Here is a 15,068-nt window from a genome sequence, read left to right as displayed (position 1 = left end):
AGCCCGCACCCCAGGCCCGCAAGCCGCGAGCCGCACGGGAACGCCCAGCCTCGGTCACGGTCACCCGGGCTGCTCTCTGTTCCCTCGTTCCGCTTCCACCTGCAAGTGGGTTTGAGGCAGAGCAGAAAGCTGGTTGATTTGGGTAAACTCGGGCGAAGCAGAGGGAATGTCCTTTAGGGGTAAATCCGAGATCCTGCTCGGGATGATCCTGCAAGAGAGGGAAACAGTGGGAAATCGCGGGCTTCAATGCCAAAGCCGGAGTCACGTTTGAGTAGCTCTGCCTGTTGGCCTCTGGACCTCCAGAAAAGCCCACGCATGAGTACCCTTCCCCATCCTCACCGACTGATATCGCCCCCTCCCCATCACCATGAAAGCTCGTCTGGCATTAGCTTTGCCTCTAAAACGTGACTGCAAGAGTATTCCATCGTTCAGACCTGTCACCTGCCTCATTCCAGGTGACATCCGATGCACTCAGATATTCCTTCTCTCCTCCAAGTTGCCAGAGTCTGAACTTGGCTGGAAGGAAGTTCTGAAATGATTTCTTTCCACACATTATTTGCTAATAGCTATTTGGTGAAATTCGGAACCTGTGGGTGCCTGCTACCATTCTAGGATTTTCACAAAACATTGCCCATCTCTGACTTTCAAACAATAGACATATAAAGCAAACTGGACGGAGAGACAGTTGGAAATAGGGTATGAACACAGTGGTAGTAGTGGTCAAGAGGAGAGGCCTTCTCCTGGGTACCCACTCTCACCCTGCTTTTTTAGCTCAGACCTGAAAGCCCCTTGGCGATTTTAGCCAGGAGGGACCTGGGGCCAATCTACCCTATGCCCACTTACTTTCTGCAGAGGGCCTCAGGGACTGGCGAAGGAGATTTGCCTGACCCTTCACTAAAGAAAGGCAGCCAACTTTGAGGAATGAAGAGGCAGTGTCCGAAGTCCAGAGTAAGGGCTGGGAGCTGCCACAGAGTTTTTGTTTGTTTGTTTGTTTTGGGGGGTGTGAGCTTTGGATTTTCTGCTCCTGCTTGCAGTGCCAGCAGCAGGAGGTGTTTGCCAGGCACTTTTAGCTCTAACAAATGCACTGTGAAGTACTATGATTATTTTAAAACATTTTACTAGGGAAAATGTAAAACACGTAAACACTAGAAGAATAGTATTTGGAATCTCAGCTGCTCTTATTCTAAAATTCTGACCCTCTGCTGTGGCTAAGTATTAATCAAAACATCTACACTATTCAGAGGATTGAAAGCTGGACCCCCAACAGAAAACAGGACTGCAAAGAAACTGCTGTGTAGGCCAGGGTGGAGCAGAGAGACAAGACACTGTTGCTTGGCCCCAAGTGAAGGCAGGAGGATGGGAAATGCAGGACCAAGGCCCTGACCTCTGCAAGCCCAGGGCCAAGGCTGCCAGCGAACATCAGGTACTGCAGAGAGGCAGAGGTACCTGTGTTTGGGCCTCTTTGAGTGGATGCCAAGAGAAGGGATCTCTGGATTTGTTATGGTATTCTACTAGGAACCCAGGGAAGCTAGGTGGAAACGCCAGCTACAAACAACCAGGAATGATTTGTTAGCCAAGGGAGATGACTGGGAGATTGCCTGGGACTGGGGAATGGCTCCTGTGGGCCACCAAGGCCACACCACACACGTGGCATCCACTGGGACTTTCAAGGACAAACTTAGGATCGCAGGCAGGGCTGGGGACCATTTGTCCTGGGAGAAGGGTACAAGACTATGGGAACCCTGGAGATACTCCATGTGAAGATGAAGAGGCCCTGGGAGAGAGGACCCAGAAAAGGAACACCAGAGGCCAGCCAGGGAGGGGATGTATTGCAGAGGATAGTCAGTAGGTTGGGAAGGAGATCACAGAATGCAGAGTGAGGAGATGGGAACAAGATGACCGGCACCTAGGATTGGGGAAGTGTCTGAGAAAATATCTATATGTGGAAGGTCTTGTTTCCCAGAGGTGGCTGTGGGGCTTTGCTAACAAATAGTTTGTTGCTTTTAGCAGCAGTGTTTCCTCAACTCCTTCCTCTCCTTGGGGATGAGAATGCAGAGTCTAAGTCCGGTGATGGTAGAGTTACTGTCCCTTAGTACTTGGGCTCCCACAAGGAGTTTCAGAGGAAGTTGTGAGCTATTTGGAAGTCAAGACCTATGGGGTTGAACTGGACCTCCAGCCTGCAATGCACAGGAGGCTCAGGCTGTGAAGCAGAGGAGAGGGGAGTCTCTGGGCAGAAGAGCGCTGGAGCAAGAGGTCCTGAGGGGGTCTGAGGGAGTTACGTTAGAAGTCAGAGGGACTGAAAAATTGCATCAGGAGCTGGTGTTTCTTACAGCCAGCTGAGAGATTACTCCAGAGTGGGAAAAGATAATCTTCTTTGGAGAGATGAGGAACAATGAAAAGATGACTTTGACGTTTCCAGCTGTATAGAAACAGTTCTTATCCCTGTCCTTTCTAAATATTCTGTTTGGAGGAAATTAGCAAAATAGGCCCCAGCTTACACTTTCAATATTAGATTCTTAAATTTTGCAAAAATTTAAATTATAATGTGGTCCCAGTGTAGCAAAGAGAAACTGAGTTGGGTCCAAAGTGTGGGCTTCCTCCTGACCTCCCGGGCTGTTCATCAGCAATCCTGCCCCACCCCTGAGATTGAGGTTCATTCTATTTTCCCTTCTATAGAAGGATTTCTTCTCCCTTTTTACAGATTCTTCTGGCCCAGTATACTTCTCATACTTCTGGGCTCTTTAACACGGTTAGGGATCCAATGGTGAGTTTGGCAATTTGGTGTGTGAATGGAGGTGATGGCAGAACAGGGGTGACCAGGGAGAGGAAAGAGGAACCGGTCATAAACAGAGGCAGACCGACCCCTAGAAGGACAGTGCATCTCGCTTTTATTTCTTAATCTCGACTCCTGCAAACTCTTTAAAAAAAGCGCCTGCCTTCCACGTTCCCAACCCCTAAATTAGTGAAACCAGATTGTCCTAATAAGACCTTTTGTTGGAAACACATGTAGTCATAAAAAGGTAGACGGAAAGTCAATTAGACACGCGCGCACACACGCACACACTCACAAGCCGGCGCTAAGTGTGCACCGGGCGCAGCTGGGTCCCGGGCCGGCGGGATGCAAATGTAGAACAGCGGCGCGGGAAATCGATTTGTCACAAAGGCAGAGGTGTAAACGCGGCGCGCAGGCTTGCCCGCCCAATCCACCAGTCGCACTCCTGCGGGCCCAGCTCCCCAAACTCCTCCTCGCCAGAGGAACGCCCAGGAGAGGGGGAACATTTTCTAGGGCGCTCCCCAGTTGAATTCGCATCAAAATACTATCAATTCCCGCAGCGTCTCAGCGTTCGCAATAGTCACAACGGCGCCAGAAGTGTCTTAGGCGGCACCACCCTGGACCTCGGGTCTGGCACTCTGAATTTGAATTCTGCCCTCAACTAGTTCAAGAGGGGAGCCAATTAAATAGATCGACTTAAGGGTAGCCAGGAAAGTTTTCTTTTTAGAGGGCAGGAAGGTGAAACCCAGAATCCAGGGCGGTTACTGGGCCCCCAAGGCCGAATTTTGCGAAGGCCGTGGTGAAAGTCTACTTCGCAACAGGGCCAGGGGACCGGGCGTCCTCCTGAAATGTTGAGGAATGGATCCAGGGACTCCGCCCGTTTTCGGGCAATGGGCAGAGGAATTTGAGGTGCCAGGAAAGTGGGCCTGTGAAGTCCAAGGCACCAGGCCGCTAGTACTCCCGGGGGGCAGGTCCCCAGCTCTAAGAGGCCGGGGGTCACTGCCCCACCGTGGACTGTGGCGGCGAAACCCTCCCTCGGCTCCGAGCCCGTCTAAGATGCCGCGCGATCCTGCGTTTTGTTTCCCGACCCTACTCCCTCCGAGCGAGCGCAGGGGCACCAGGCCCGCAGCAGCGTGTCACACCGGTCCCTGCAGTTCCTTCCTCTTCCCGGGGCGTCATTTTAGATTTTACAACACCAGTGAGTAAATCAACCCTAAGCCAACGAGATGTCACCCCGCTCGTGCCCTCTGCAGAATGAATCTTTTCATCAGAAGCAGCGGTGCTTTTCTGTTCCACCGACTCGGATCCGCTAGTTTTGAACGCTGCTCCGGGGTAGCAGTCACCTCCAGGACCCCTTCGCACTAAATGACAGCTGTAGATTTTCAACTGCGAGTGTCTCTAGATCAGTTTGATTTTTTTTTTTTTTTTTTAAAGTATATTGCTTTTACAATCCTTCTTTACGCTGTTTACCGGCAGCTCCATTCGCCGGGCCCACCTCCAAAGCAGACACCTCGCCCCTGGAGAACCGCACCCGGTTGTTGCAAAAGTTTCACTGGCCCGTGCAGTGCGGGTTCGACCCCGAAATGTATCCAGCTCCTGGAGGTGCCCAGTTTCTACCGCTTTTGGAATATGTATTTCTTTTAATCCTTAGAAGAGATGGAGTCATCGGAAGCCTTATGAGGACCGACTTTTTGAAATCAGAGGAGTATTTACAAAGAAAGAGAGAAGGCTTGCTTGTGCTTATTATTGTTTTTTTAAGTGGTAGAATAGTTTTTTGTTTAGTGTTTTTTTTTTTTTTTTTTTTTTTTTTTTAATTTAGGGTGGCGGGAAATAGAGCATTCTCCCTCAAAGAAATAGTCTAACACCGATGCTGGGGCTCAGCGTCCTCTATCCAGGTTTGTAAGCTTAATTAACAGGACTCTTGAAGTCTTCCTCAGAGCTTGAGACAGACATTAAAAAAAAAAAAAAAAAAAAAAAAAGTCTGGAGAAGGGCGAACTCCCTATGGCCATTTCTGTCTAAACATTTGTAAAGCCACCTGTGGGTGCTCAACATGGCAATCTATGATGGATCCATCCATAGGAATGGGCACTCTGTCCAATTCTATTTTACTTTGATGCAGTAACCTTGTGAGTCCCAAGGTTTGGGGCTCTTGAACTCCCTTTTCAACAAGATAATGAGGGCCCATGTATGTCAACAGCATTGTTATGTATCCAGGAGAACTTGGACTCTCGAAAAAGCAGATACCCTGGTGTTCAGGCTAACAATGCTCCATTAAAAACCAACACTCTCAAACAGTATTAAGCATCAACAAACTGCCACAGGCTATTTTTTCCCTAAACACTGTTTCTTATTAAACCAGTAAAAGTGGAGATGCACTCACTGCATACAAGACTAAGGAGAGTGGTGCTTCTGGCCTGGCAGGTTTTTTTTTTTAAGCTATGGAAGTTCTTGAAAAGACATCTCCACTGTGGTCTGATTACTAGTAGATTCTTAGTAGTAATTGTTGTATTTAGTTTCTCGACCTGGAAGATGTAGTCACACAATTATGGCTTATTGATTATAGGTTTAAGACTTCAAAAATTACTATAGTTCACTGGCCCTGGAACTGCTTTTCTTAATGCAAAAGTATCCGAGAAGCCTGTTACAGGGCTGATCGCCACTTGAGCACAGGAGAGGGGAATAGAAGCATAAATGGTTCAAGAAATTTTATGAAAGAAAGAACATGTCAGAACAAATCAATTCCATGCACAAGTGACTTTTCAAAAGAGTCAGGACAATCAGAATCTTAAGGAGTCTTCAATCCCGACGTCCTCATGTACAGGAATAGAATACATTTTTTGGGTACTGGTTTCTCCAACCCTTTTGCGGCACTGCGGAATGAGGAAGCTCTAATTCCCGAGAACTCTGGGGCTTACTTATTTTTATGTTACTGATTCCGCCAAGCTCAGCTTCAAAAATGAGGAATAAATTTGGAATATGTGTGTTCATCTGAATCCCTAAGACCCAACTTATGAAAAAGAGCAAGGGCAGATACTATTCCTATTTTGGTTGCTTTCTGGAGTTATTTGCAAGTGGCTGGAATTTTCTTAACTGGCAGGGAGAGAAATAACACCCAAACTCAGACGCAGGAATGAAGCTTACCCTCAGGTCTGAAGAGCTGGCTTCCTTGGGGATCCCTCTTGTTGGGGGGTGTGCTGTATGTGAAGTAAGTACAGGAGGAATTAATTCAATGAGGAATTTTAACTTTTAAAACACAACCCACAATATATGTTTTGGTTTTAATGGTCCCGGCCCCTGCCCAGAAGAAGTTGCAAACCCTCCCACCCGACCTCCGCCCTTTTCCTGCAAGTTGAAGGGACCTTGAGGCCGCGCAGCTTTGCGTGGGGTGGAACCGCCAGCCTGATCAGACGCGCTCCTCTATGCCTTCTCCCGCCGATAGGGGGCGCAATGCCCCAGGCTGAGGTTGGGATGCCCCCTCCTCTTAAAAACCCCTGGACCCAGGCAGGAGAGATCGACTGAAAGACCCCTCTACAGAAGGAGCGCAACGCGAGGAATAGCAACAGTGCGAAGACTCTCGGGGGGCCATGTGAATCTATGGTAGACGCATGCATTTTGACAGAAACGTGGAGGGAGCTGGTAGGCCGTCTGCCTTCCTCACCTCCCCTGAAATGAGGGTGGTCAGGATTCCAGCCTGAGCAGGAAGGGGCAGAAGCAGGTAGACCCAGACCATTGGACCTGGAGTCAGTAGGTACTAGAACTGGTGCCCAGGTTCCATGTGGGAGGAGGTTTTGACCCGTGTGTGCGTGTGTGTACGTGTGTGTGTACGTGTGTGTATGTGTGCGTGGTGTGGGTTTGTGCATTTGAACTTGTTTAAGGAAAGAGGGGCAAGTATTTAGGGAAAAGGGGCAGACTGACAGATGGAGACCCCGCTGCCAAACTGCCACAGAAACCCTCCATCGTCTAGAGTCTGGGTTTTAGGCAGTGTTGGTAGGGTAACCCTCTTCCCTCACCCCCAGAAGAACAGCACTTGTCCCCCCAATTCTCGTGTGAGCCTGAAACTTGAGCACCCCAAGCCACTTTCAGATCTGATTCCTGCCCTCCAGTGATCTTCCCGTTCTAGTCAAGAGTTTCAAGGGATTGACAGGATAGAAGAAGAAAAATTCTTAACCCCCTTTGTGAACTTTGGATTTTTTTCTTTTCTTACTGACATTGGGGGTCAGTGAGATGAGGCAACCTTGGAGACAACAAACTGACTGAATGAAGACACCGTCCTCTTAGCATAGGTGGTGGTCAACACACACCTTCCAGGATAACCCGAGCTGGGGTGTTCCCTAGAAACAGAAGCTGGGCAGAACCATGAGGGAAATTACTTTCCCATGAACGTTTTTTTGAGAGTAAGAACATTCACCCCTTCTCCTAATTTCTCATCCTCAGTCATGTCACTATATTTTAAAGGCCCTCACAGTGCTGGAAGATGTTGTAGTTATGAATAAGCATAAAAACAGATGGGTGCTCTCCAAATATATAGAAGGAGGCCAAATCATTCAAACAGGGCTCAGATCCATAACTTTAAAGTCAAAGGGCCTAACTCAATCAACATTTGAGCCAGGATGTGCTATATTCAATCAGCTTGACCGTGGGCAACGTTTAAGACCTAGCCAGCACTTGCAGCTCATGCAGAGAGCCACATTTCCTCATGTTTCTGTGTCTTTTTCACCTGAATTCAGTGTGGGTCTGGGGAGGGCCTGGTAGAATTGACTTGGGCCTGGTGGGTGGGAGGCAGTCAATGTTGCAGACCCTTGTCCTTGTCTACTGGCCTTTTCCTTCTTTGTATTCCCTCTACCCCAACCGTCTATGGAAGATCTGTGTGCTGCAGAGAAAATTGGAATGCAAAGGCTGTAGAGCCCCCACCCCCAAAATACTGTTTTCTGGAGTCCTCAGAAAAAGAGAGGACTGTCAAGCTCAATTATATGTAATGTGTCAGATATCTAATGCAATTTTCCTCCCTGCTAATTCATTTTATAGTAGTCCAGCTAGAGACTTCTTGGGGATTGTGGTTTGAGAGATTGGTTATCATTCTGTTGTTCCTTTTCCAGGTAACTCATAAATGAGGGGATTTCATGTTTTAAAGGGATAGGTACTGAATCTAAACCTGCATACTTTGGTATTTGCATATGTCACCATCAATCCAGACTGGGAGGTGACATTAAATAATTATGTACATTTCAACTGTCCTTTTTATTTGCTGCTGCTGCTGCCTCCCTAGATAGCAGTCTGGATTATAGGGACTGTGTAACACTGGGACGGCTGTCAGAGTGTTGCCTGTGCCTGTTAATGCTTACCAGGTAACAGACGAGCTCCCCGTGTCCACATACATGCCTTTCTGTTTAGCCAAAGTCCTAGGCACCTCACCCTCTCCTTCCCATCTCATGCTCTTTGCCTGTGCTCTAGGCCCACCGTTTCGGTGACCATCAGCTCCAGTTCATAGCTTCAAGGCCTCCACCTTGGAGGTGCAGGTCCGTATGTGCAACCCCCACTTGACATGTTCATTTCATTGTCATAAAAGTGCTCCCACCTCAGAAACAACGAAACACGGAACTTAGGAGCTTCCTTTCCACGATCTGACCTTCTTACAGATTTCACTGTTTTCCTACATGGCAATATGTCTATGTGAAACTCAGACATTTCAGACCTATCCTTGACTCCCCTTCCTTTATGCCTCTGTCCAGTCCATCTCCAGTTCTAAAGTCACCCAAGCCACCTACTTCTAAGATGTCTGGTGCCTCTCACCTGCGCTGTGCCTTCCTAAATGCACACCCTCCTTGCTTCCATGCTTGTCTTCCGAGTGGAGGAGATGGACAGAGAGGGTGAATGGATTCTCCAAACTTATTTATTAGATGAACCAATGATAACTTAGTTTCTCCTCTAAACACATTGTTTCAAAATCATAGCCCTCCCCTTCGTTAAATGCAAAGTTTCTTTTAATTCTTTTCTACATAGAGGCTGAATGATTGACAGTCTATACTTCAGTCCCTGATCCAGTGTCCTGCCCATTCACACACACTAGTGTCCCCTCGTATGCTAGCCCAGGGCGCGTCCCATGTACTCTGCTTCGTTTCTGCTTCTCTGGCTTCTTATCTGAAACGTCCTTGCTCCTGCCGCCTTCGCAAACCTGCCCATGCTCCCTGCCATCACACACTCGTCCTTGGGAGTCCTCCTATTGCTGCCATTTCCAGACCCTGTGAATCCCTTTCCTCAGTGTGTCCTCTGGAAATGATCAGCGCCTCCACAGGGATTGCTTGATTATGGTCTGAATATTTTATGATGGTTAACTTGCCTTAAGAATTTTCTTCAGACTGGGAACTCGTGGGGGAGGGTGTCTTCCACAGTGCGCAACACAGCAAATGAGTTCATAGGTAATGGCCCAGTGTGCTGTAGTTCTGCCATCTTTGCTGTCTAGCTGCAAGTCACTTTTTAATTAGGGAGTAATATTGAAGTGTGACGTGCTCATTTTAGAAAAAGATACGGTTTTACATTAAAAATTCAAATGAGAAAGGTCACCTGTATTCCACTATCTGAAAGTAGATACAATTACTATGTTTTCTTTTTAATTTTGTACACAACTTTGGATTATATTGTATTAGCCATTCTTGATGACTGACTTTTTAATCAGTGGAGAAGTTAACGTCATTTTTCAGATTGTGTTTTCCCCAAATTAAGAAAAGACATAAACACTTAACTCACTTGTTCTCATCAGGAAAGTTAAACAAACAAGCATGCAATAGTAAACAGGTTTCCTGGGAGGGGGGGGTGTGGGCTGTGGCATCACAGCTGACTCCCGTCCCTCCCAGGATCCAGGGGGACAAGCTTCCAGCACTAACGTCCCTAAGAGAAGCAGTTTCTTTTTCTTTTCCACTTGTTCAGGGAGCCTTTCTAGACATGAGCACACGTCTCCTTTTGACATTGGAAAAGCCTGTGCGATACCTAACGGGCGTTTCTGGGTCACACTGACAGAGCTGCAGTTTCCAAAACGGAGCGTTTAGATGGCTTGGGAAGGAAGAGCTCTCCAAAGGCGCACAGAGGGGGAGAACATCTCATGAGAGACTGAACATTTTTTATTACTGTTGATCCCAGGATCTTTCCTTTATTAAATATCTTAAGACTCATATGTGCTTTTGAAAAAAAAAAAAAAAGAGAGAGGAGGAAATGGCATTTATTTCTCTATGCCTTGTAGAGCAATGATAATGCTGATCAGCTGTGATAGTGGCATGTTCCAGGACAGCATGGTGTGTTTTGACAGAGGAAGAAGGACTTACAAAAATAATGTTGTGCATTTTTGTCCAGAAATGAGTCTTTATGTAAAGTGATGATTATAAGGATGATATAAAATACATACATGCATATATATTTTGGTACTGGGGATTTGAACCCAGGAGTGCTCTACCACTGAGCTACATCCCCAGCCCTTTTTATTTTTAATTTAGAGACAGGGTCTCACTGAGTTGCTCAGTCTGACTTTGAGCTTGTGGTCTTCCTGCCTCAGCCTCTGGAAAAGTACGCCTGGCTAAGATATAAATTATTATTATAAAGTCTCTGGAAAATCATTTTCAGGCAAGTTGGCATTAAAATATTTGCCTGATGAATGCCAATATTTTATTTAGGGACAGTATCAACAGGTAATGTAAAATCATGTTGAACAAAATTTGAGAATAATGAATTAGATGCCTCTTCTGTATGTTAATAATTAATGTATCTCCTCATGAGAAGAGAGAACAGAGAATAAGCACCATTTCTGAGAGTTAAAAACCACACTTGCCCAATAAAAGTTCCTGCAGCTCTGCACATTGCGTCTTCCCAGGGAAGGAAAGAAAGAGCCACCCGGAGAGCGGCTTGCCTGCAACCAGATGTGCCGTTCGGCAGCTCCAGGCCTCGGCATCGGGAGACCACAGGGTGAATCCGCAACACATTTAAGAAATAAAATGTAATTTAGTTCATTAATCATGGGACTGAAATCTGCAGTTTTGCTAGACATATTTCAAAGACGGAATCCCTTCTGACAAGAGAAACAGAAAATAATATCACTGCACACTTGACTCTAATAGTCTGTTCTTAACTTTCCTCAGGGAGGAAGAGATTTTTCTGAGTGTGATCATTTTTACTCAGAATATATGGGCTGCTGTTTAAATTTTTATCTTCTCTTTCTCTCTCTTTTTTTTTTTCCCTTTTCTGGAACATTTTCCTTTCTCAAGGTGGCAAGAATATCTGTTTTCTGCACTGTTTTTTTTTTTTTTTTTTTTTTTTTTTTTTTTTGGTTTAAAGTTCCAGAGCTACCTTGAACATGAAATTTCAAGGAAATTTAACCTATGTTGGGGGAGGCCTTGAAGTACCATCTTTTTATCTCAATTAATATACTCAAGCTGCTGTCTTATTAATTCCTTTTCCTAATTACTTGTGTGAACTGATAATTTCCTTTGTCATAAAGTGTTAACAATATGAGAGAGAAAAACTGAGGTTTATAAAACTACTTTGCAAACTTAAAGAATGTAAACAATTGCTTCATAAAGTCAGTCCTGAGAAGAAAGTAAAGTTAGCATTGCTTTTGTCCTGCGGACAGGAAAACTGTAGCTTGGAGACTTTTAGGGGTCTGTTGTGATCTTCTGATCCCATTTCAATTGTCTGCTCCACACCCCAGCTTGAGGTCAACCAGGTTCTTTTCGATGCATTATTGTCTAGTGACCCAGTGTGAGTCAGGATGAGGAGCCTAGCCTGCCAGCTCACAGGACCTTGCTATGCCGCGCAAGTATTTTTAAACTAAAAGGACTCATATTCCTCATTATAAAGAAGGCATGCAGTTGCTATGGCTTTCTTCCTCATGGGAATGCAGTGGGCCAAAAAAAGATCATGTTTGGGAAAATTTGAATATTTGAAAAATAAATTTGAATATTTGAAAAATAAAGCGATGAATAAATATAACCAAAAATAAAGGGCTAAATATATATTTAATGGCCAAATATATTTGCCATGAAGGATCCAGTGGAGAACTTTCTAAATTAAGTTATCAAGTAAAAATAAAAAAATAAGAATGCATTTCATTACATTTACATCAAACTCTGAAAATGCAAGAAACTTTTGGGGCTGGGGGTGTAGTTAAGTGGTAGAGCATGTGCTTAGCATGAATGAGGCCCTGAATTCCATTCCCAGCACAAAAAAATATTAAGAATTAAAAGGTGAGAATCTTATTTTGATTTAGGGACATTACAAGTTTGCATGTACTTTACTTTGAGTTTAGAGAAGTCTGTGTTATATCATGGCACCACCATTTATTTGCTAGTTGATTTAAGACAATTTTCAGAATATCAGTGTTCTCATCTATAAACTGGCATATTAATAACTGTTGCACAGTTTAATTGTTTGGAGAATGAGACAAGGGAAGCTGAGCCCGCCCCCTGTCCTCTTTCCACAGAAGGCATCAGGAGACGCTTGCCTTCCTCTGATCCTCCACTTCCACAGCATCTCTGACAAGCACCGTTCATTGTAGGCTTGGGTGGATAGTGTGGTTTCTCAGGTCATGTAATGCTCCTGGAATTGTAAAATTTCCAAACTCTAAGTCCCACTCACACAGCACGTCACTGAAGAGTGGCTCGACATCGGTTTTCAATCTACAGTTAGAAACTGATGCCTCATGACTCTTCGTCAAGTCCATGAGGCCCCACCATGAGAGCCAAGCAGAGCCAGGAGCTTCCTGAGATTGGTGCACTCCCCACCTCTCTAGAGTGAAATAGTCATGTAGGTCTTTTGATACTTCAGATCCTTTTCTGTTCCCACTTGCTTCAGCCAACACTGCAGTCTCTACTGAGGAAGACTAATCCCTTCCTTCTATTTAGCTTCTGGATTTTACAGGACTACATGATACATGCTGGGGACATGAGGCATCAGGCACGACATAGCAGGAAGTTTCCTGAAGGGCCACTTTGTGTTCTCGCTATAGTTTAAGACCCCCCAGCATAGCTCTAACCCGCCACTCCACTGAAGCTCCTGTGGGGTTTACTTAATTTCTGTACATGAATAATATGATGTTAACTGCAATTACACATAAAGCTGCCATTCATTTTCCCACTGAGACTTCCTAACCAGCTGAATACGACAAACATTCTGTCCTCAGTTTGATGTGTGAACTGTTTTCTTATATATCATTTTGAAATCTGATAAGTGAAGTCATACAGACTGCATTTCTAGACCATGAAGCATCCAGAACCCTATTTTTTAACAATCAATTAGCCGTCAAGGCTCCTTGGTATTCTTGGGTAAGACATGGGCTTAGCTCACAGCTGTGGTACATGTGGCGCAAACCAGTCCTTATGGGTGAGGCCCTCTGGCCACAGTTTATTGCAAAGCTGGTGTGCTAGTGTCCAGGGAAGCTGCTTACCATGAACCCATGCAGGAGCCAGGCAGCCACCTCCTGAATATGCTCGGTGGGGTCAGGCACAGCTCTGTTGGGAATAGCAGTTCCAACATGGAAAGTGCGTGTCCGGATAAAAATGCCGTCTTTCCTGGGCTATCTCCTGGAGTCTGCTTGGGAATGTGGGTAGCTCTGGTTACTGCTCTCCTTTGGAGAGTGGGGGCCCTTCCTTCTAGGGAAACCTGCCTTCAGCCCTGGTTTTTTCCTTAGTCTTTCTTCTGTCTGTCTCTCCCATGAGCAGTTAATTTCTCATGATTTAGTACAGAGAAGCGACAGAGCACCCGATTCTTTCACTAATGTGCTTGTGCCCTAATCCTGTATGTCTTCAGTGTGGGGCCCAATTCACTTCTTAGGAATGAGTGGAAGCATCTTAAAATGCAGATTCCAGGGCCAATCCATACCCAGTGAACCAGAGTCTTCAAAATGGGTGCATTTCACATCGCCAAGATGATGTCTATATACCACGAAGTTTGAAGACCCTGATCTCAACCTCTCTCCCATGATTGGTATTGAATATGTATTTCCTATGACATCAGTTGAGTCTCATGTGTCCTTCTGTTGCTATTTTACTCTCCCTGAGAGTTGGTCTTGTGTCTTTAGTGCATCCAGTTTGAAGTCAAGGGCAGAGAGGCAGACGATTTGTAACTCAGTCATTGTGCTTTTCCTGCTAAGTGCGGCTAACAGTTATTGACTAAATGAACACACGAACCAATAAGTAAGAAATAAAGACATCTGCACAGCATGTACAGGCGCCTGCAGCGGCCTAGGCACATTGCAAAGAAAAAATGGGAATGTCAAAATTCCAAGGCTAGTGTCAGGTGATGGCTGTCTCAGCACTTAGAAGAAAAGTCATGTATTGGAAAAGTGGCAATTCATTGCAAAGATTCCAGTATTTGCATTGTAGTTTTAAGTGTGAGTTCTCAGATGATATTATGCCACATGAATGAGTTAAGGGACAACATTTCAACATTTTCTATTTTCTGTTTTACAAACTACTTCCTTGTTTTCAGATGGTGGATAAAGCACACCTTTTGTAATATTTTGAAATTTGGTTAACTATCTTCTATGTAGTCTGACAAAGCCAATTTGTAATTTATCTCTTTTCTAGATGTGGACTTGTGAAAAGGCTATAAGTGAAATTTTAACCATAGCTTTTGGAAATGTAGCTTGTTTAATGATAATTGAATTTATTGTCTTAAGTTGGCACATATTAAGGTTATATTTCAGATATTGCCTTTTAAGGTATGCTCTGGGGCTCTTATCCTAAATTTATTTTCTATAAAATATCAGCTGGACTTCTAATGAGGTTTATGTAGTCGCAGACTGCTGTCCAAAGGTCTACTTGTTGGCCTGTCTTAACTGATAGACCACTGGACCGGTTTAAAGGCACTGTTTAGAAAAAGAGGATGAGGGTGATTTCAGTAAGCTCGGAGGAAGAGAAGGAGAAGGGACAGCCCTTGCAGGGATGAAAAGGGGCCAGAACTAGAGGTGAAAGGCTCCCCTGGAGCCAGTCTGAAGCAGAGACCACGACTGAGTTACAGGCCTCGACGTCCTCTGGGATCCTTTGGTGACATGAACTTTGCTCTAGTGGTTTATGACATCACTGGAGCCCCCTTGGTGGAATTACAGCTTCATAATTCACAGTTGGCTTTTGTTTATTTTGCGTTTAATCATTTGTAGAGCACGCTGGCTGCACACGGGAGCTGTGTGCTCACACCCCTGCAGGCCTCCCGATGCACAGCTGAGTGAGTCAGAATCACCCAGTGTCATAACACCCTGGCTCAGGCCTGGCAGATGCTGTGTGTGGTTGTGGCCGTGCTGAAAGTTAGCCCAGC

General features: G+C 45.4%; 1 protein-coding gene across 3 annotated transcripts in view; it reads left to right on the top strand.

The window, feature by feature from the left end:
* Prrx1 (paired related homeobox 1) overlaps positions 1-15,068 on the top strand; it is a 64,566-nt gene that overhangs the window by 845 nt on the left and 48,653 nt on the right. The window lies entirely within an intron of this gene.

This window comes from Sciurus carolinensis, chromosome 12 (genome assembly GCF_902686445.1).
Source record: "Sciurus carolinensis chromosome 12, mSciCar1.2, whole genome shotgun sequence".
Classification (NCBI taxonomy): domain Eukaryota; kingdom Metazoa; phylum Chordata; class Mammalia; order Rodentia; family Sciuridae; genus Sciurus; species Sciurus carolinensis.
Note: the sequence above shows the minus strand (reverse complement) of the source record. Positions and strands in the feature narration are given on the sequence as shown.